The 19972-nt window shown below is 47.3% G+C and overlaps 1 protein-coding gene and 1 non-coding gene across 3 annotated transcripts in view; one reads left to right on the forward strand and one right to left on the reverse strand.

Annotated features, from left to right (window-relative positions):
• Positions 1–1183: 1183 nt before the first annotated feature.
• LOC119944407 lies at positions 1184–1290 on the reverse strand. Its single transcript, XR_005455889.1, has one exon. It is a non-coding gene; the product is annotated as a U6 spliceosomal RNA (small nuclear RNA).
• An 18420-nt stretch (positions 1291–19710) lies between these two features.
• EFEMP2 (EGF containing fibulin extracellular matrix protein 2) overlaps positions 19711–19972 on the forward strand; it is a 34250-nt gene continuing 33988 nt past the window's right edge. For both annotated transcript variants that reach the window (XM_038764362.1, XM_038764363.1), the window contains exon 1: positions 19711–19801. The gene's annotated coding sequence lies outside the window, so the exon portion shown is untranslated. The remainder of the gene's footprint in view (positions 19802–19972) is intronic.

Genomic DNA, 19972 nt, shown 5'->3' on the forward strand with positions numbered 1-19972 from the left:
TCAATCAATCATATTTATTGAGCACTTACTATGTGCAGAGCACTGTACTAAGCACTTGGGAAGTACAAATTGGCAACATATAGAGATGGTCCCTACCCAACAGTGGGCTCACAGTCTAAAAGGGGGAGACAGAGAACAAAACTAAACATACTAACAAAATAAAATAAATAGAATAGATATGTACAAGTAAAATAAATAGAGTAATAAATATGTACAAACATATATATATGCACTCTCAAACGCTTAGTACAGCATTTGAGAGCAGCAGCCACAGCAGCCACAGGAGGAACAGTGGAGCGTACTGGAAAGTAAGAGAGAGAACAGGGTTTTTTTTTCTTTTGCTTTTTTTTAATGGTAAGTGCCAGGAAATGTACTAAACGCTGGGGTAGATCCAAGATAATCAGGTTGGACACGGTCCCTGTCCCATCAGGGGCTCACAATCTTAATCCCCATTTTAGTCAGTCAGTGCCCAACATTTCTTCTTGTTTCAGAGATCACCGGTGCCCTTTGAGAGGGTGGTTTCTGTGGAGCGAAGGGGATGGAAGCCAGATTGGAGGGCAGCAAGGAGAGAATTGGAAGAGAAGAACTTGAGACAGTGGGGAAACATGGCCTGAACATAGAGGTAGAAACATTTTATAGAGGCAGAGGAGGAGCCCGTGAAAGAGACTGAAAATGAGCAGCTAGAGAGATGGGAGGGGAACCGGGAGAGGACAGTGGCGGTGAAGCCGAGGTTGGATAATGTTTCAATCAATCGTATTTATCATCATCATTATCAATCGTATTTATTGAGCGCTTACTATGTGCAGAGCACTGTACTAAGCGCTTGGGAAGTACAAGTTGGCAACATATAGAGACAGTCCCTACCCAACAGTGGGCTCACAGAAGGGGTTGGTCGATGGTGTGGAAGACAGTTGAGCAGTCAAGGCAGAATAGGATGGAGTAGAGGTTGTTGGATTTGGCAAGAAGGAAATCACCGGTGACCTTTGAGAGGCCGTTTTCCATGGATGGAAGCCAGATTGGAGGGGGTCAAGGAGAGAATTGGAAGAGAGAAACTTGAGACAGCAGGTGTAGAACCAGCTCAAGGAGTTTGGAGAGGAATAATAATAAAGATAATAATAATGGTATTAAGCACTTACTATGTGGTAGGCACTGTATTAAACGCTGGGGTGGATCATCATCAGTCGTATTTATGGAACGCTTCACGAATTTGCGTGTCATCCTTGCGCAGGGGCCATGCTAATCTGCTCTGTATCGTTCCAATTTTAGTATATGTGCTGCCGAAGCGAGCACAAGCAAATGGGGTTGGACAGAGTCTCTGTCCCATGTGGGGCTCACAATCTCTATCCCCATTTTTCAGATGAGGGAACTGAGGCTCAGAGAAGCGAAGCGACTTGCCCAAGGTCACAGAGCAGACAAGCGGAGGAGCCAGCACGGTAAATTGAGACCTATTTATGAGAAGGCACTTAGGGGACAGACGTGTTTAAGGTGATCTGGAAGTTACAGAAATAATGAATCCAAGTTTACTTCTTTGTCTTTCTCGTGAATAGATTGTCATTGGCCTAGTGGCAAGAGCCCGGGCTTGGGAGTCGGAGGCTGTGGGTTCTAATCCTGGCTCTGCCACTTGTCTGCTGTGTGACCCTGGGCAAGTCACTTAACTCCCCCTTTCCCCCTCCACCACCACAAAAGCATTCAAGACCTGAAGTAGGTTCCATTTGCTCTTTCCCAAATCATTTCTACCTAACAACAGAAGGCCAGAGCTGGGCTGCCTCCCACCGACCCTTCAAAGAGCCTTGGAATCAGAAGTGGACTCCCCCCGCCCGCCCCAGTCTTAATTCCCCTGTAAGTGACTGAGGTGTATGTTGTTAAAATATTATGTATTTAATTTAGGTGGGAATGGGAAACAAGGGGTGGTGAGGGGATAGGAGGAGGAATGAACGATGGCCATCACTTCCCAAGTGATATAAAAATGATGTAAACCCGAAGCAGAGGGGATCAGGCCCTGGATTTCTGAACTGCTCATTTAACAACGTCTGGATAAGTGCATTAACATCTCTTTCAGTTTAAGCAGTCTGAACGGAAATGCTGCTGCTTTTTTTTTTACGTTTTCTTGTACTTCCCAAGCGCTTAGTACAGTGCTCTGCACACAGTAAGCGCTCAATAAATATGATTGATTGATTGATTGATTGATAGGGAGGTGGGGAGATAACTGGAGGGAGCGTGGGGTAAAAGGAGGGTTTTTTTTAAGATAGGGGAGACGTGGGCATGTTTGAAAGCCGGGGGGAAGAAGCCACTGAAGAGTGAACAGTTGAAGACGGCAGTTAGGGAGGGAAGAAGGGAGGGGGCAAATGTTTTGATAAGGTGCGAAGGGATGGGTTAGGATGTCCAGGTGGAAGGGCTGGATTCTGAGAAGGCGGGATATCTCCCCTTGAGATTCTGTCCCCACGTGGGACAACCTGACTATCTTGTATGTATCCCAGTGCTTAGAACAATGCTTGGCACACCATAAGCGCTAAACAAATACCATCATCATCATCATACTACTATCATCAATCATATTTATTGAGCGCTTACTGTGTGCAGAGCACTGTACTAAGCAGTTGGGAAGGACAAGTTGGCAACATATAGAGACAGTCCCTACCCAACAGTGGGCTCACAGTCTAAAAGGGGGAGACAGAGAACAAACCCAAACATACTAACAAAATAAAATAAATAGAATAGATATGTACAAGTAAATTAAATAAATAGAGTAACAAGTATGTACAAACATATATACATATATACAGGTGCTGTGGGGAAGGGAAGGAGGTAAGATGGGGGGGATGGAGAGGGGGACAAAGGGGAGAGGAGGAGGGGGCTCAGTCTGGGAAGGCCTCCTGGAGGAGGTGAGCTCTCAGTAGGGCCTTGAAGGGAGGAAGAGAGCGAGCTTGGCGGATGGGCAGAGGGAGGGCATTCCAGGCCCGGGGGAGGACGTGGGCCGGGGGTCGATGGCGGGACAGGCGAGAACGAGGTACGGTGAGGAGATTAGTGGCAGAGGAGCGGAGGGTGCGGGCTGGGCTGGAGAAGGACAGAAGGGAGGGGAGACAGGGGTGAACTACTACTACTGGGAAAGATGGGCGAGTTGAAGGGACAGGAGCGGGGAAGTAGTGAGGAGGGGCAGGGGAGATTTTAGGGAGATCATGCCTCATAGTGTCAATTTTCTCAGTAAAGTAGGTGGCAAGGTCACAAGGGGAAAGGGATGGGGGAGATGGAGGACACGGGGTTCGAGGAGAGAGTTAAACATCTGGAACAACTGGTGAGAGACCGGGCATGGTGTCAATAAGGATGGAGAAATAGTTTTGCCGAGCAGAGGTCAAGCGCGCAAGGATAAACTTGGAGCGGATGAGGCCAGCGTGATAGCTAGATTTCCGCGAGCAGCGCTCTATGGCTCCTGCGCAAGAGCGAAGGAAGTGGGTGTGGAGGTGATCCAGGACTGTGGGTTAGCAGTGCGAAATGGATGAAAGGATAGAGGAGCTAGTGAGTGGAGTTCAGCACAGAGGGTGCAGAGCATTGTACGAAGCGCTTGGAAAGTACAATTGGGCAACAAATCCTATCCCAGCTAGTGAGTGGAGTTCGGCACAGAGGGTGGTGTTGAGCGCTTACTGTGTGCAGAGCACTGTACGAAGCCCTTGGAAAGTACAATTCGGCAACAAATCAATCAATCAATCAATCATATTTATTGAGCGCTTACTATGTGCAGAGCACTGTACTAAGCGCTTGGGAAGGACAAATTGGCAACACATAGAGACAGTCCCTACCCAACAGTGGGCTCATAGTCTAAAAGGGGGAGACAGAGAACAAAACCAAACATACCAATAAAATAAAATAAATAGGATAGAAATGTACAAGTAAAATAAATAAATAAATAGAGTAATAAATATGTGCAACCATATATACATATATACAGGTGCTGTGGGGAAGGGAAGGAGGTAAGATGGGGGGATGGAGAGGGGGACGAGGGGGAGAGGAAGGAAGGGGCTCAGTCTGGGAAGGCCTCCTGGAGGAGGTGAGCTCTCAGCAGGGCCTTGAAGGGAGGAAGAGAGCGAGCTTGGCGGAAGGGCAGAGGGAGGCCATTCCAATCAATCAATCAATCGTATTTATTGAGCGCTTACTATGTGCAGAGCACTGTACTAAGCGCTTGGGAAGTACAAATTGGCATCACATAGAGACAGTCCCTACCCAACAGTGGGCTCACAGTCTAAAAAAGACTCCAGGCCCGGGGAAGGACGTGGGCTGGGGGTTGATGGCGGGACAGGCGAGAACGAGGTACAGTGAGGAGATTAGCGATGGAGGAGCGGAGGGTGCGGGCTGGGCTGGAGAAGGACAGAAGGGAGGTGAGGTAGGAGGGGGCCAGGGGATGGACAGCCTTGAAGCTGTCCTATCCCGCCTGGATTACTGCCTCAGCCTCCTCGCTGACCTCCCGGCCTCCTGTCTCTTCCCACTACAGTCCATACTTCACTCTGCTGCCCAGATCGTTTTTCTACAAAAACGGACAGGACACGTCACCCCGCTCCTCAAAAGACTCCAGGGGTTGCCCACCCACCTCCGCATCAAACAAAAACTTCTCACCATTGTCTCCCCCTTCTAGACTGTGAGCCCACTGTTGGGTAGGGACCGTCTCTATGTGTTGCCGACTTGTACTTCCCAAGCGCTTAGTACAGTGCTATGCACACAGTAAGCGCTCAATAAATACGATTGATTGATTGAGTGAGTGATTTAAAGCCCTCCACCACCTCACCCCCTCCTACTTAATGTCACTTCTCTCCTCCGACCCAGCCCACAGACTTCACTCCTCTAGTGTGCCCCAGCGTGGCTCAGTGGAAAGAGCCCGGGCTTTGGAATCAGAGGTCATGGGTTCAAATCCCGGCTCCGCCAATTGCCAGCTGTGTGATTTGGGGCAAGTCACTTCACTTCTCTGGGCCTCAGTTCCCTCATCTGTAAAATGGGGGTTAAGACTGTGAGCCCCCTGTGGGACAACCTGATCACCTTGTAACCTCCCCAGCGCTTAGAACAGTGCTTTGTGCATAGTAAGGGCTTAATAAATGCCATCATTATTATAGAGAAGCAGCGTGGCTCAGTGGAAAGAGCCCGGCCTTTGGAGTCAGAGGTCATGGGTTCGAATCCCAGCTCTGCCACGTGTCTGCTGTGTGACCTTGGGCAAGCCACTTAACTTCTCTGAGCCTCAGTTACCTCATCTGTAAAATGGGGATTAAGACTGTGAGCCCCCCGAGGGACAACCTGATCACCTTGGAACCTCCCCAGTGCTTAGAACGGTGCTTTGCGCATAGTAAGGGCTTAATAAATACCATCATTATTATAGAGAAGCAGCGTGGCTCAGTGGAAAGAGCCCGGGCTTTGGAGTCAGAGGTCATGGGTTCGAATCCCGGCTCTGCCACGTGTCTGCTGTGTGACCTTGGGCAAGCCTCTTAACTTCTCTGAGCCTCAGTTACCTCATCTGTAAAATGGGGATTAAGACTGTGAGCCCCCCGAGGGACAACCTGATCACCTTGTAACCTCCCCAGCGCTTAGAACAGTGCTTTGCACATAGTAAGCGCTTAATAAATGCCATTATTATTATTATTTTTATTATTAGTGCTAACCTTCTCACTGGGCCTCCATCTCGCCTGTCTCGCCTCCGACCCCCGGCCCACATCCTGCCTCTAGCCTGGAATGCCTTCTCTAATCAAATCTGACAGAGAGTGACTCTCCCCCCTTTCATCATCAATCGTATTTATTGAGCGCTTACTATGTGCAGAGCACTGTACTAAGCCTTAGTAAGCCTTATTGAAGGCCCATCTCCTCCAAGAAGCCTTCCCAGACTTAGTGCCCCCTTTCCTCATCCCCCACTCCCTTCTGCAACGCCCTGACTTGCTCCCTTTAGTCTTCCCTCCTCCCAGCCCCACAGCGCTTATGTACATTATCTGATATTTATTTATTTGTAACAATAATAATAATAATAATGGTGTTTGTTAAGTGCTTACTATGTGCAAAGCACTGTTCTAAGCGCTGGGTGATCAGGTTGTCCCACCTAGGGCTCACAGTCTTCGTCCCCATTTTACAGATGAGGGAACCGAGGCCCAGAGAAGTGAAGTGACTTGCCCAAAGTCATACGGCTGACAATTGGCGGAGCCGGGATTTGAACCCATGACCTCTGACTCCAAAGTCCGGGCTCTTTCCACTGAGGCACACTGATTTGTACCGATGTCTGTCTCCCCGATCTCAACTGTAAGCTCACTGTGGGCAAGGAACGTGTGTCTGTTTATTGTTGTACTCTCCCAAGCGCTTAGTACAGTGCTCTGCACACAGTACACACTCAATAAATACGACTGAATGAAGAAATGAAGGAATGAGAGTGTCAATTTAGTCATCAAGGGAAGGTAGTTGAGTACGGCACTGTGGGTAAGGAACGTGTGTCTGTTTATTGTTGTACTCTCCCAAGCGCTTAGTACAGTGCTCTGCACACAGTACGCACTCAATAAATATGACTGAATGAAGGAATGAATGAATGAGAGTGTCAATTTAGTCATCAAGGGAAGGTAATTGAGTACGGCACTGTGGGCAAGGAACGTGTGTCTGTTTATTGTTGTATTCTCCCAAGCGCTTAGTACAGTGCTCTGCACACAGTACACACTCAATAAATACGATTGATGATGATGATGATGAAATAAATACGACTGAATGAAGGAATGAATGAATGAGAGTGTCAATTTAGTCATCAAGGGAAGGTAGTTGAGTACGGCACTGTGGGCAAGGAACGTGTGTCTGTTTATTGTTGTATTCTCCCAAGCGCTTAGTACAGTGCTCTGCACACAGTACGCACTCAATAAATACGATTGAATGAAGGAATGAGAGTGTCAGTTTGGTCATCGAGGGGAGGTAGTTGAGTACGGAGGCTAAATGGAGCGTGATGACTTGAGATCAGTGGAAGGGGTCAAAAAATCGGAGGTCTCTGAGGGAACGGGATGGATTTGTGCCTCCGTTTCCTCGTCTGTAAAATGGGGATTAAGAACGTGAGCCCCACGTGGGACGGGGACTGTGTCCAACCTGATTATCTTGGACCTACCCTTGTGCTTAGAACAGTGCTTGGCACGTAATGAGCGTTTCGCAAATAGAGAAGCAGCGTGGCTCAGTGGAAAGAGCCCAGGCTTTGGAGTCAGAGGTCATGGGTTCCAATCCCGGCTCCGCCACTTGTCACCTGTGTGACTTTGGGCAAGTCACTTCACTTCTCTGGGCCTTGGTTCCCTCATCTGGAAAATGGGGATTAAGACTGTGAGCCCCCCGTGGGACAACCTCATCACCTTGTAACCTCCCCAGAGCTTAGAACGGTGCTTTGCACAAAGACAGCACTTAATAAATGCCATTATTATTATTACTTTGTCTTTATTATTTTCCTTTTGAGGGACTGGGAAGGTTTAGTCATCATACCCCAAGGATTTGGAGAGCAATGGAAGGATAATAACTGGAAAGATTATTAAATTGTTATCAATAATTTTAAGAGTGGGTTAAGAATAAATTGTTAAATATTATTAGGAAAAGGCTATTATTTCAAACTTGATCAATCGTCTCTGGCTGTATGATGCCTGGGTACTTGTCTGCCTCACAATTCTCTGGTTAGGATTGCCTGACTTCCAGACAGGTCCAGCAAAGGAATCACCACTGGAATCATCCCGGCTCCGCCACATGTCTGCTGTGCGACCTTGGGCAAGTCACTTAACTTCTCTGAGCCTCAGTTCCCTCATCTGTAAAATGGGGATTATGACTGTGAGCCCCACGTGGGACAACCTGATCACTTGTATCCCCCCCAGCGCTTAGAACAGTGCTTTGCACATAGTAAGCGCTTAACAAATGCCATTATTATTATTATTATTATCACTGAACTGCCTCCTCGGGGCCTATGACCCAGAAGTACAGGGTTGCAATGATCTCGAAGCAGATCACTGTAATAATAATAATTATAATGACATTTGTTAAGCGCTTACTATGTGTAGAGCACTGTTCTAAGCGGTTGGGGGGGATACAAGGTGATCAAGTTGTCCCACGTGGGGCTCACAGTCTTAATCCTCATTTTACAGATGAGGTAACTGAGGCTCAGAGAAGTTAAGTGACTGGCCCAAGCTCACACAACAGACAAGTGGCGGAGGCAGGATTCGAACCCATGACCTCTGACTCCAAAGCCCGGGCTCTTTCCACTGAGCCACGCTGCTTCTCTGTACTCGAGGAGAGAGGGTTAAGATTAGCTGGAGAATGGTGGGATTGTTCTTTCCTCCGCTCACGTCTAATCCTGTCATAGATTCGCATCAGGCCGCGCACAGATGTCGCTTTTTCCCCTTACGAGACTCTGTTCTGGCAATTCCCCGTGAAGGGCAGTGAGAAGCAGCAGCGTGGCTCAGTGGAAAGAGCCCGGGCTTTGGAGTCAGAGGTCATGGGTTCAAATCCCGGCTCCTCCAACTGTCAGCTGTGGGACTTTGGGCAACTCACTTCACTTCTCTGGGCCCCAGTTCCCTCATCTGTAAAATGGAGATGAAGACTGCGAGCCCCTCGTGGGACAACCTGATCACCTTGTAACCTCCCCAGGGCTTAGAACAGTGCTTGGCACATAGTAAGCACTTGATAAATGCCATCATTATTATTATTATTATTAGACTGTCTAGACTGTGAGCCCGCTGTTGGGTAGGGACCGTCTCTATATGTTGCCAACTTGTACTTCCCCCAAGTGCTTAGTACAGTGCTCTGCACACAGTAAGTGCTCAATAAATACGATTGAATGAATGAATTATTATTATCCCTGTTAGGGTTGGAATCTCGGTCCCCAAGGGTCAGGAGGGTGAAGATGCCTGAGATGAGGTTGAGGCAGGGATGGGGCAGGGTTGGCAAGAAGGGGATGTCATCCCAAGATTACCTGGCCGCCGGGAACCCGGGAGGCCATGGCGGTGACCCCTCCCAGGTGGGCTAGGAGGAAGGGGAGCAGCAGGGCCAGCAGGTCCATGAGGGAGGGCGGGAGAGAATGAACTGAACCTCCAGGGGCAGGAAACAACCATATATCATCATCATCAATCGTATTTATTCAACGCTTACTATGTGCAGAGCACTGTACTAAGCGCTTGGGAAGTCCAAATTGGCAACATATAGAGACAGTCCCTACCCAACAGTGGGCTCACGGTCTAAAAGGGGGAGACAGAGAACAAAACCAAACATACTAACAAAATAGAGTAGATATGTACAAATAAAATAAATAAATAAATAAATAGAGTAAAAAATATGTACAAACATATATACAGGTGCTGTGGGGAAGGGAAGGAGGTAAGATGGGGGGGATGGAGAGGGGGACGAGGGGGAGAGGAAGGAAGGATGGGTGGCAGGGGCAGGGGAAGGGGAAGAGTTGGGTGCTGGGCTTCTCCTCCCCACCCAAACAAGAAGAAATGCCGGGGAAGACTTTCCAGGTGGGAAGTAAAATCCAGGGGGTTGGGTGGACGTTGGTATTGGGGATGGCAACCCACTAGAAATTCCCAGCAGCAGCCTCTGGGAATTGTAAGCTCCTTGTGGGAAGGAATCTCCACCCTCTCCACCCCCCCCCCATCTTACCTCCTTCCCTTCCCCACAGCACCTGTATATATGTATATATGTTTGTATATATTTATTATTCTATTTATTCATTTATTTATTTTATTTGTACATATCTATTCTATTTATTTTATTTTGTTAGTGTGTTTGGTTTTGTTCTCTGTCTCCCCCTTTTAGACTGAGCCCAGTGAGCCCACTGTTGGGTAGGGACCGTCTCTATATGTTGCCAATTTGTACTTCCCAAGCGCTTAGTCCGGTGCTCTGCACATAGTAAGCGCTCAATAAATACGATTGATGATGATGATGATGATGAAGGAATCTTGTCCCTATTGTGCTCTCCCAAGTCTTCCGTACCGGGCCGGGCACGCCTTTGGTGCTCAATAAATTCCACTGATTGATTGAGTCTAAGCTCCCTGTGGGCAGGGATTGTATCTACCAACTCTATTGTAATAATAATAATAATCACTGGGGTATTTGTTAGGCGCTTATTAGGTGCCAAGCACTGTACCGAGTGCCATGCTGCTTCAGAGCACAGGCCTGAGAGTCACAAGGTGGTGGGTTCTAATCCCGGCTCCGCCGCTTGTCTGCTTTGTGACCACGGGTGCATCACTTCACTTCTCTGGGCCTCAGCGACCTCATCTGTAAAATAATAATAATGATGATGGTATTTGCTAAGTGCTTACTATGTGCAAAGCACTGTTCTAAGAGCTGGGGAGGTTACAAGGTGATCGGGTTGTTCCACGGGGGGCTCACAGTTTAAATCCCCATTTTACAGATGAGGTAACTGAGGCCCAGAGAAGTGAAGTGACTTGCCCAAAGTCACACAGCTGACAGTTGGCGGAGGTGGGATTTGAACCCATGACCTCTGACTCCAGAGCCCGGGCTCTTTCCACTGAGCCACTCTGCTTCTCCGTAAAATGGGGTTTGATAATATGGAACTGGGACTGTGTCCAACCTGATCTGCTTGTATTGATTCATTCATTCAATCGTATTTATGGAGCGCTTACTGTGTGCAGAGCGCTGTACTAAGCGCTTGGGAAGTACAAGTTGGCAACATATAGAGACGGTCCCTACCCAACAGTGGGCTCACAGTCTAGAAGGGGGAGACAGAGAACAAAACAAAACATATTAAAATAAAATAAATAGAATAAACATGTACAAGTAAAATAAATAAATAAATAGAGTAATAAATGCGTACAAACATATATACATATATGCAGGTGCTGTGGGGAAGGGAAGGATGTAAGGTGGGGGGGGGTGGAGAGGAGGAGGAGGGGGAGAGGAAGGAGGGGGCTCAGCCTGGGAAGGCCTCCTGGCACCCCGGCACTTAGTACAGTGCCTGATACATAGTAAGCATTTAATAAATACTGCAATTATTACTGTTATTGTAATGTATGCTCCCAAGTGCTTAGTAGAGCACTTGAGAGCAGCAGCAGAAGTATGCACAATCAATCAATCAATCAATCAATCGTATTTATTGAGCGCTTACTGTGTGCAGAGCACTGTACTAAGCGCTTGGGAAGTCCAAGTTGGCAACATATAGAGACAGTCCCTACCCAACAGTGGGCTCACGGTCTAAAAGGGGGAGACAGAGAACAAAACCAAACATACTAACAAAATAAAATAAATAGAATAGATATGTACAAGTAAAATAAATAAATAGAGTAATAAATATGTCCAAACATATATCCATATATACAGGTGCTGTGGGGAAGGGAAGGAGGTAAGATGGGGGGGATGGAGAAGGGGACGAGGGGGAGAGGAAGGAAGGGGCTCAGTCTGGGAAGGCCTCCTGGCACAAGAAAAACAGTGTAGCCTAGAGGAGAGTAAGCGGGAGAAGAATAATTTTTTGGTAGTTTTTTTCATTTTTTAAATGGTAAGTGCTTACTCTGTGCCAGCCACTGTACTAAACACTGGGGTAGATAAAAAATAATCAGGTTGGAAACAGTCCATGTCCCACAAGGGGCTCACAGTCTTAATCCCCAGTTTAGTCAGTCAATCATATTTATTGAGCGCTTACTGTGCTCAGAACACTGCACTGAGCGCTTGGAAGAGTACAATATAACACAATCGAACCAAAATATTCCCTCCTTACAGTGAGCTTACAGTCTAGAGGGGGATGACAGACATTAATATGAATGAATAAATAATGGATATGGATATAAGTGCTGTGGGGTGGGGAGAGGGGATGAATAAAGGGAGCAAGTCAGGGCAATGCAGAAGAGAGTGGAAGAGAAGGAAAAGGGAAGGCCTCGTGGAGGAGACGTGTCTTCAATCGGGCTTTGAAGACGCGGAGAATCATTGTCAGATAGGAGAAGGGATGATGGTCCAGGACAGAGGCACGACGTTAGTGAGAGGTCGGCGGCGAGATCGATAAGATGGAGGTACAGTGAGGTGTGAACTGTGTCGTCTGGGTTGGAGTAGGAGAGTAGTGAGGTGAGGAAGAAGGGGGCAAGGTGATGGAGGACTTTAAAGCGAAGAGTGAGAAGCTTTCTGTTGAATATGGATATGTTGCCAATTTGTACTTCCCAAGCACTTAGTACAGTGCTCTGCACATAGGAAGCGCTCAATAAATATGATTGATGATGATGATGAATATGGAGGTGAATGGGCAACTACTGGTGGTTCTGGAGGAGCGGGGAAACATGGCCTATATGTTGCCAACTTGTACTTCCCAAGCGCTTAGTCCAGTGCTCTGCACACAGTGAGCGCTCAATAAATACGATTGATGATGATGATGATGATGGCCTGAGCATATCTGTAGAAAGGTTTCGTAGAGGCAGAGGAGGAGCCAGGTTGGAGGGGGGCAAGTAGAGAATCGGAGGAGAGGAACTTGAGGCAGCAGGGTGTGTTCATTTATTCATTCATTCAATCGTCTTTACTGAGCACTTACTGTGTCAATTTGGTACATTCAGCAATTAAATCTGTACTTTGTGTGCAGTTGTCCCTTTATTATTCATTCATTCAATCATATTTATTGAGCGCTTACTGTGTGCAGAGCGCTGGACTAAGCGCTTGGGAAGTCCAAGTTGGCAACATAGAGAGACGGTCCCTACCCAACAGTGGGATCACAGTCTAGAAGGGGGAGACAGAGAACAAAACATATTAACAAAATAAAATAAATAGAATATGTACAAGTAAAATAAATAAATAGAGTAATAAATACTTAAAAACATATATACATATATACAGGTGCTGTGGGGAAGGGAAGGAGGTAAGGCAGGGGGGATACAGAGGGAAGGAGGGGGCTGAGTGTGGGAAGGCCTCCTGGAGGAGGTGAGCTCTCAGTAGGGCCTGTAGTAGGGCTCTCAGTAGTAGACCTGTTTTCTCTATTAGTTTGGAGAGGAATAATGATAATAACAATGATAATGATGGTATTTGTTAAGTGCTTACTATCTGCCGGGCACTGTACTAAGCACTGGGGTGGATACAAGCAAATCAGGCTGGACACGGTCCCTGTCCCACACGGGGCTCACAGTCTCAATCCACATCTGACGGATGAGGGAACTGAGGCCCAGAGAAGTGAAGTGACTTCCCCAAGGTCACCCAGCAGACAAGTGGCAGAACTGGGATTAGAACCCATGACCTTCTGACTCCCGGGCCCGGGGAGATAACTGGGGTGCGTTGTGGGGTCAGGGGAGGGCTTTTTTTAGGATGCAGGAGTTGTAAGCTTGTTTGAGAGCAGTGGGGAAGAAGCCATTGGAGAGCCAACAGTTGGAGAGGGCAGTTGGGGAGGGAAAAAGGGAGGGGGAAAATATTTTGATAATATTATCAAAATCAAAAATAGTTTGATAAGGTGAGAAGGAATGGGGTTGAATGCTCAAGAGGAGGGGGTGGATTCTGGAAGAAGGTGGGAGATCTCTGGAGATACTGCTGGGAAAGATGGGAGAGTGGAAAGAGGGGTAGGAAAGTGGAGGGAGAGTGGAGGGGCAGGGGAGATTTTCTGATACTGATACTGTCAATTTTCTCAATCAAGCAGGTGGACAGGCCATAAAGGACAAGCGTTGGGGGAGGCAGAGGGAGGGGGGTTTCAGGAGTTCATTCATTCTTTCATTCAATATATGAATATATATTGAATATATATATATATATATGTATATATGTATATATGTTTGTACAAATTTATTTCTATATATATATCTGATATATCTGTATATATGTATATATGTTTGTACATATTTATTACTCTATTTATTTATTTATTTATTTATTTTACTTGTACATATCTATTCTAGTTATTTTATTTTGTTAGTATGTTTGGTTTTGTTCTCTGTCTCCCCCTTTTAGACTGTGAGCCCACTGTTGGGTAGGGACTGTCTCTAGATGTTGCCAACTTGGACTTCCCAAGCGCTTAGTACAGTGCCCTGCACACAATAAGCGCTCAATAAATACGATTGATTGATTGATTGATTCAATAGTAATTATTAAGTGCTTACTGTGTGCGGAGCACTGTACTAAGTGCTTGGGAAGTACAAGTTGGTAACATAATATATATATTAATATATATATATATCTGATATATATCTGTATATATGTATATATGTTTGTACATATTTATTACGCTATTTATTTTACTTGTACATATCTATTCTATTGCTTTTATTTTGTTAGTATGTTTGGTTTTGTTCTCTGTCTCCCCCTTTTAGACTGTGAGCCCACTGTTGGGTAGGGACTGTCTCTAGATGTTGCCAACTTGGACTTCCCAAGCGCTTAGTACAGTGCTCTGCACACCGTAAGCGCTCAATAAATACGATGGATTGATTGATTGATTCAATAGTAATTATTAAGTGCTTACTGTGTGCAGAGCACTGTACTAAGCGCTTGGGAAAGTACAATACAACGACAAAGAGTGACAATCCCGGCCCACAACGAGCTCACAGTTTAGAGCGGGGGATGATGATGATGATGATGATGATGATGATGGCATTTATTAAGCGCTTACTACGTGCAAAGCACTGTTCTAAGCGCTGGGGAGGTGACAAGGTGATCACGTTGTCCCATGGAGTGTTCACAGTCTTAATCCCCATTTTACAGATGAGGTAACTGAGGCCCAGAGAAGTGAAGTGACTTGCCCAAAGTCACACAGCTGACAAGTGGTGGAGCCGGGATTTGAACCCATGAGCTTCTGACTCCAAAGCCCGGGCTCTTTCCATTGAGGAGACATTGAGGAGGGGGAGACAGACATCAATACAAATAAGCAGATGTCAATACAAATAAATAAAATTACAGGTACACACAAAAGCGCTGTGGGACTGGGAGTGGGGGAAAAAGCAAAGGGAGCAAGTCATGGCTCTGTGGAAGGAGCCCGGGCTTTGGAGTCAGAGGTCATGGGTTCAAATCCCGGCCCCGCCAATTGTCAGCTGGGTGACTTTGGGCAAGCCACTTCACTTCTCTGGGCCTCAGTTACCTCAACTGTAAAATGGGGATTAAGACTGTGAGCCCCCCGTGGGACAACCTGATCACCTTGTAACCTCCCCAGCGCTTAGAACAGTGCTTTGCACATAGTAAGCGCTTAATAAATGTCATCATTATTATTATTATTATTACTTAGCTTCTCCGTGCCTCAGTTACCTCGTCTGTGAAATGGGGGTTAAGACTGTGAGCCCCACGTGGGACAATCTGATCACCTTGTAAACTCCCCAGTGCTTAGAACAGTGCTTTGCACATAGTAAGCGCTTAAAAAATGCCATCATTATTATTATTATTATTACTTAGCTTCTCCGCGCCTCAGTTACCTCGTCTGTGAAATGGGGGTTAAGACCGTGAGCCCCACGTGGGACAATCTGATCACCTTGTAAACTCCCCAGTGCTTAGAACAGTGCTTTACACATAGTAAGCACTTACTAAATGCCATCATTACTATTATTATTATTACTTAGCTTCTCCGCGCCTCAGTTACCTCGTCTGTGAAATGGGGGTTAAGACCGTGAGCCCCGCGTGGGACAACCTGATCACCTTGTAACCTCCCCAGTGCTTAGAACAGTGCTTTGCACATAGTAAGCGCTTAAAAAATGCCATCATTATTATTATTATTATTACTTAGCTTCTCCGCGCCTCAGTTACCTTGTCTGTGAAATGGGGGTTAAGACCGTGAGCCCCACGCGGTACAATCTGATCACCTTGTAAACTCCCCAGTGCTGAGAACAGTGCTTTGCACATAGTAAGCGCTTAATACATGCCATCATTATTATTATTAGCTTCTCTGCGCCTCAGTTACCTCGTCTGTAAAATGGGGGTTAAGACCGTGAGCCCCACGTGGGACAATCTGATCACCTTGTAAACTCCCCAGTGCTGAGAACAGTGCTTTGCACATAGTAAGCGCTTAATAAATGCCGTCATTATTATTATTATTATTATTAAGTTGGAGCAATGCAGAACAGAGTGGGAGAGGAGGAAAAGCGGGGCTGAGTCCGGGAAGGCCTCTTGGGTGAGATATGCCTTCAGTAAAGGCTTTCAAGTGGGGGGAGAGTAATTGGGAGACAACAGTATGGCACTGTAATAGACACATTCACTCCCCACAAGGAGCTGACAGTTCAGAGGGGGCAGGCAGACATTACCACAAATAAATAAATTTTGGATAAGTGCTGTGGGGCTGAGGGAGGTGTGAAAGACACATGTGGGACTTGATTATTTCACACCTATCCCAGCGCTTAGAACGGTGCTTGGTACACAATAAGCACTTAAAAAAACCCACAATTCTTATCATTATTACTAGTATTATTGTTGTCATGATTGTCATCATTAATATCATTGTTCTTATTCTGATGGGAGCCCTTCGTGCCTGTGAGGCCCTGGTAGTGAAAACCCAGGGAGGAACAGGAGGCCAGGATTCATTCATTCAATTGTATTTATTGAGCGCTTACTGTGTGCAGAGCACTGTACTAAGCACTTGGGAGAGTACAGTAAAACAAAAGACAGACACATTCCCTGCCCACAACCAGCTTACATTCTAGAGGGGAAGACAGATGTTAATAGAGATAAATAAATTACAGATATAATAATAATGATGGCATTTATTAAGTGCTTACTTTTTGCAAAGCACTGTTCTAAGCACTGAGGAGGTTACAAGGTGATCAGGTTGTCCCACGGGGGGCTCACAGTCTTTTTTTTTTTTGATGGAATTTATTAAGCGCTTACTATGTGCAAAGCACTGTTCGAAGCATTGGGGAGGTTACAAGGTAACCTCTTTTAGACTGTGAGCCCACTGTTGGGTAGGGACTGTCTCTATATGTTGCCAATTTGTACTTCCCAAGCGCTTAGTACAGTGCTCTGCACATAGTAAGCGCTCAATAAATACGATAGATGATGAAGGTAATCAGGTTGCCCCACATGGGGCTCACAGTCTTAATCCCAATTTTACAGATGAGGAAACTGAGGCACAGAGAAGTTAAGAATGGTGCTTTGCGCATAGTAAGCACTTAATAAATGCCATCATCATTATTATTATTAAGTGATTTGCCCAAAGTCACACAGCTGACAATTGGCAGAGCCAGCATTTGAACCCATGACCTCTGACTCCAAAGCCCGTGCTCTTTCCATTGAGCCACGCTGCTTCTCATATATTATTCTATGTATTTATATTGATGCCTGTATACTTGTTTTGATGTGTACGTATCTATAATTTTATTTATTTATACTGATGTCTGTTTACTTGTTTTGATGTCTGTCTTTCCCATTCTAGACTGAAAGCCCTGTGTGGGCAGGGATTGTCTCTGTTGCCGACTTGGACTTCCCAAGCGCTTAGTCCAGTGCTCTGCACGCAGTAAGTACAGTACAGTAAGTACAATGAAATGAATTCCTTCCTTCATTCCATCGTATTTATGTGTTGTTTGGCTGTCCATCTCCCCCCTTCTAATAATAATAATGATGGCATTTATTAAGCGCTTACTACGTGCAAAGCACTGTTCTAAGCGCTGAGAGGTTACAAGGTGATCAGGTTGTCCCACGGGGGGCTCACAGTTTTAATCCCCATTTTACAGATGAGGGAACTGAGACCCGGAGAACTGAAGTGACTTGCCCAAAGTCACACAACTGACAAGTGGCGGAGCCGGCATTTGAACCCATGACCTCCGACTCCAAAGCCCGGGCTCTTTCCCACTGAGCCGCGCTGCTTCTAGATTCATTCATTCATTCAATCGTATTTATTAAGCGCTTACTGTGTGCAGAGCACTGGTCTAAGCGCTTGGGAAGTACAAGTTGGCAACATATAGAGATGGTCCCACCCAACAGTGGGCTCACAGTCTAGAAATGAGGTCACTGGGGCCCAGAGAAGTGAAGTGACTTGCCCAAAGTCACACAGCTCACAGTTGCAGGAGCTGGGATTTGAACCCATGACCTCTGACTCCAAAGCCCGGGCTCTTTCCACTCTTTCCACCCAACAGTGGGCTCAATGGCATTTGGCATTTGTTAAGCGCTTACTGTGTGCAAAGCACTGTTCTAAGCACTGAGCGCAATCATTATGATTATGTGTATAATGCCTAGAATGCCTATAGAGAAGCAGCGTGGCTCACTGGAGAGAAGCAGCGTGGCTCAGTGGAAAGAGCCCGGGCTTTGGAGTCGGAGGTCATGGGTTCAAATCCCGGCTCCGCCAACTGTCAGCTGGGTGACTTTGGGCAAGTCACTTCACTTCTCTGGCCCTCAGTTCCCTCATCTGTAAAATGGGGATTAAAACTGTGAGCCCCCTGGGGGACAACCTGATCACCTTGTCACCTCCCCAGTGCTTAGAAAAGTGCTTTGCACAGAGTAAGCGCTTAACAAATGCCATTATTATTATTATTATTATTATTATTATTCTCTGTGCCTCAGTAACTTCAACTGTAAAATGGGGATGAAGACTGTGAGACAGATGGAGATGGGCTCAGAGCCTCAGGCAGCCCAGAGGGGACCAGAGGGGGCAGGGAGGTATGTGCTTAGAGAAGCAGCGTGGCTCAGTGGAAAGAGCCCGGGCTTTGGAGTCAGAGGTCATGGGTTCAAATCCCGGCCCCGCCGACTGTCAGCTGGGTGGCTTTGGGCAAGTCACTTCACTTCTCTGGGCCTCAGTAACCTCATCTGTAAAATGGGGATGAAGACTATGAAACAGATGGAGATGGGCTCAGAGCCTCAGATGGCCCAGCGGGCCCCCCCGCCCGCTTCACTTCACTTCACTTCTAGACTGGGAGCCCACTGTTGGGTAGGGACCGTCTCTATATGTTGCCAACTTGTACTTCCCAAGCGCTTAGTACAGTGCTCTGCACACAGTAAGCGCTCAATAAATACGATTGATTGATTGATTCTCTGGGCCTCAGTTCCCTCATCTGTAAAATGGGGATGAAGACTGTGAGACAGACGGAGACGGGCTCAGAGCCTCAGGTGGCCCAGCGAGGACCCGAGGGGGCAGGGAGGTGTGTGCTTAGAGAAGCAGCATGGCTCAGTGGAAAGAGCCCGACCTTTGGAGTCGGAGGTCATGGGTTCTAATCCCAGCTCTGCCCCTTGTCTGCTGTGTGACCTTGGGCAAGTCACCTCACCTCTCTGGGCCTCGGTTCCCTCATCCGTAAAATGAGGATTCAAACTGTGAGCACGGGGACAACCTGATCACCCCGTCCCCTCCCCGGGGCTTGGAACAGTGCTTTGCACAGAGTAGGCGCTTAACAAAGGCCATCATTATGCTGAGACTGTTTGCACAGAGTAAGCGCTTACCAAATCATCAATCGTATTGAGCGCTTACTATGTGCAGAGCACTGGACTAAGCGCTTGGGAAGTACAAATTGGCAACATATAGAGACGGTCCCTACCCAACAGTGGGCTCACAGTCTAAAAGGGGGAGGGGGGCGTGATGCTGAAACTGTGAGCCCACAGTTGGGTAGGGACCGTCTCTCTATGTTGCCAACTTGTCCTCTCCCAAGCGCTTAGTCCAGTGCTGTGCACACAGTAAGCGCTCAATAAATACCATTGATTGATTATGATAGTGTCGACGACTCCCCCCGCCCCCAACCTCTCCACCCCCACCAGAGCTGGGCCTTTGAGGCGTGGGGCCGGCCTCCTGGGGCCGGGGCGGAGCTGTGCTGGACTCCCTCCCCCTGGCAGGGGCTCAGGAATCCGGGCAGGGGGCGGGGGGCGGCCGCTTCCTGGGGCCTCTTGTCCAGGGATCGGAGCCGTCCGTCTCCCCCAGGCCCGGACCCCCAGCCCCAAGCCGGGGGGCCCCCACCACCACCGACAGACCCCCCAAGTAAGTGGCTGGGGGACCCCCCAACCCTGGGAAACGGGGGCGCCTGCCTCCTTTTAGACTGTGAGCCCACTGTTGGGTAGGAACTGCCTCTAGATGTTGCCAACTTGGACTTCCCAAGCGCTTAGTACAGTGCTCTGCGCTCAATAAATGCGATTGATTGATTCCCCCTCC

Source organism: Tachyglossus aculeatus, chromosome 22 (genome assembly GCF_015852505.1).
Source record: "Tachyglossus aculeatus isolate mTacAcu1 chromosome 22, mTacAcu1.pri, whole genome shotgun sequence".
Classification (NCBI taxonomy): Eukaryota; Metazoa; Chordata; class Mammalia; order Monotremata; family Tachyglossidae; genus Tachyglossus; species Tachyglossus aculeatus.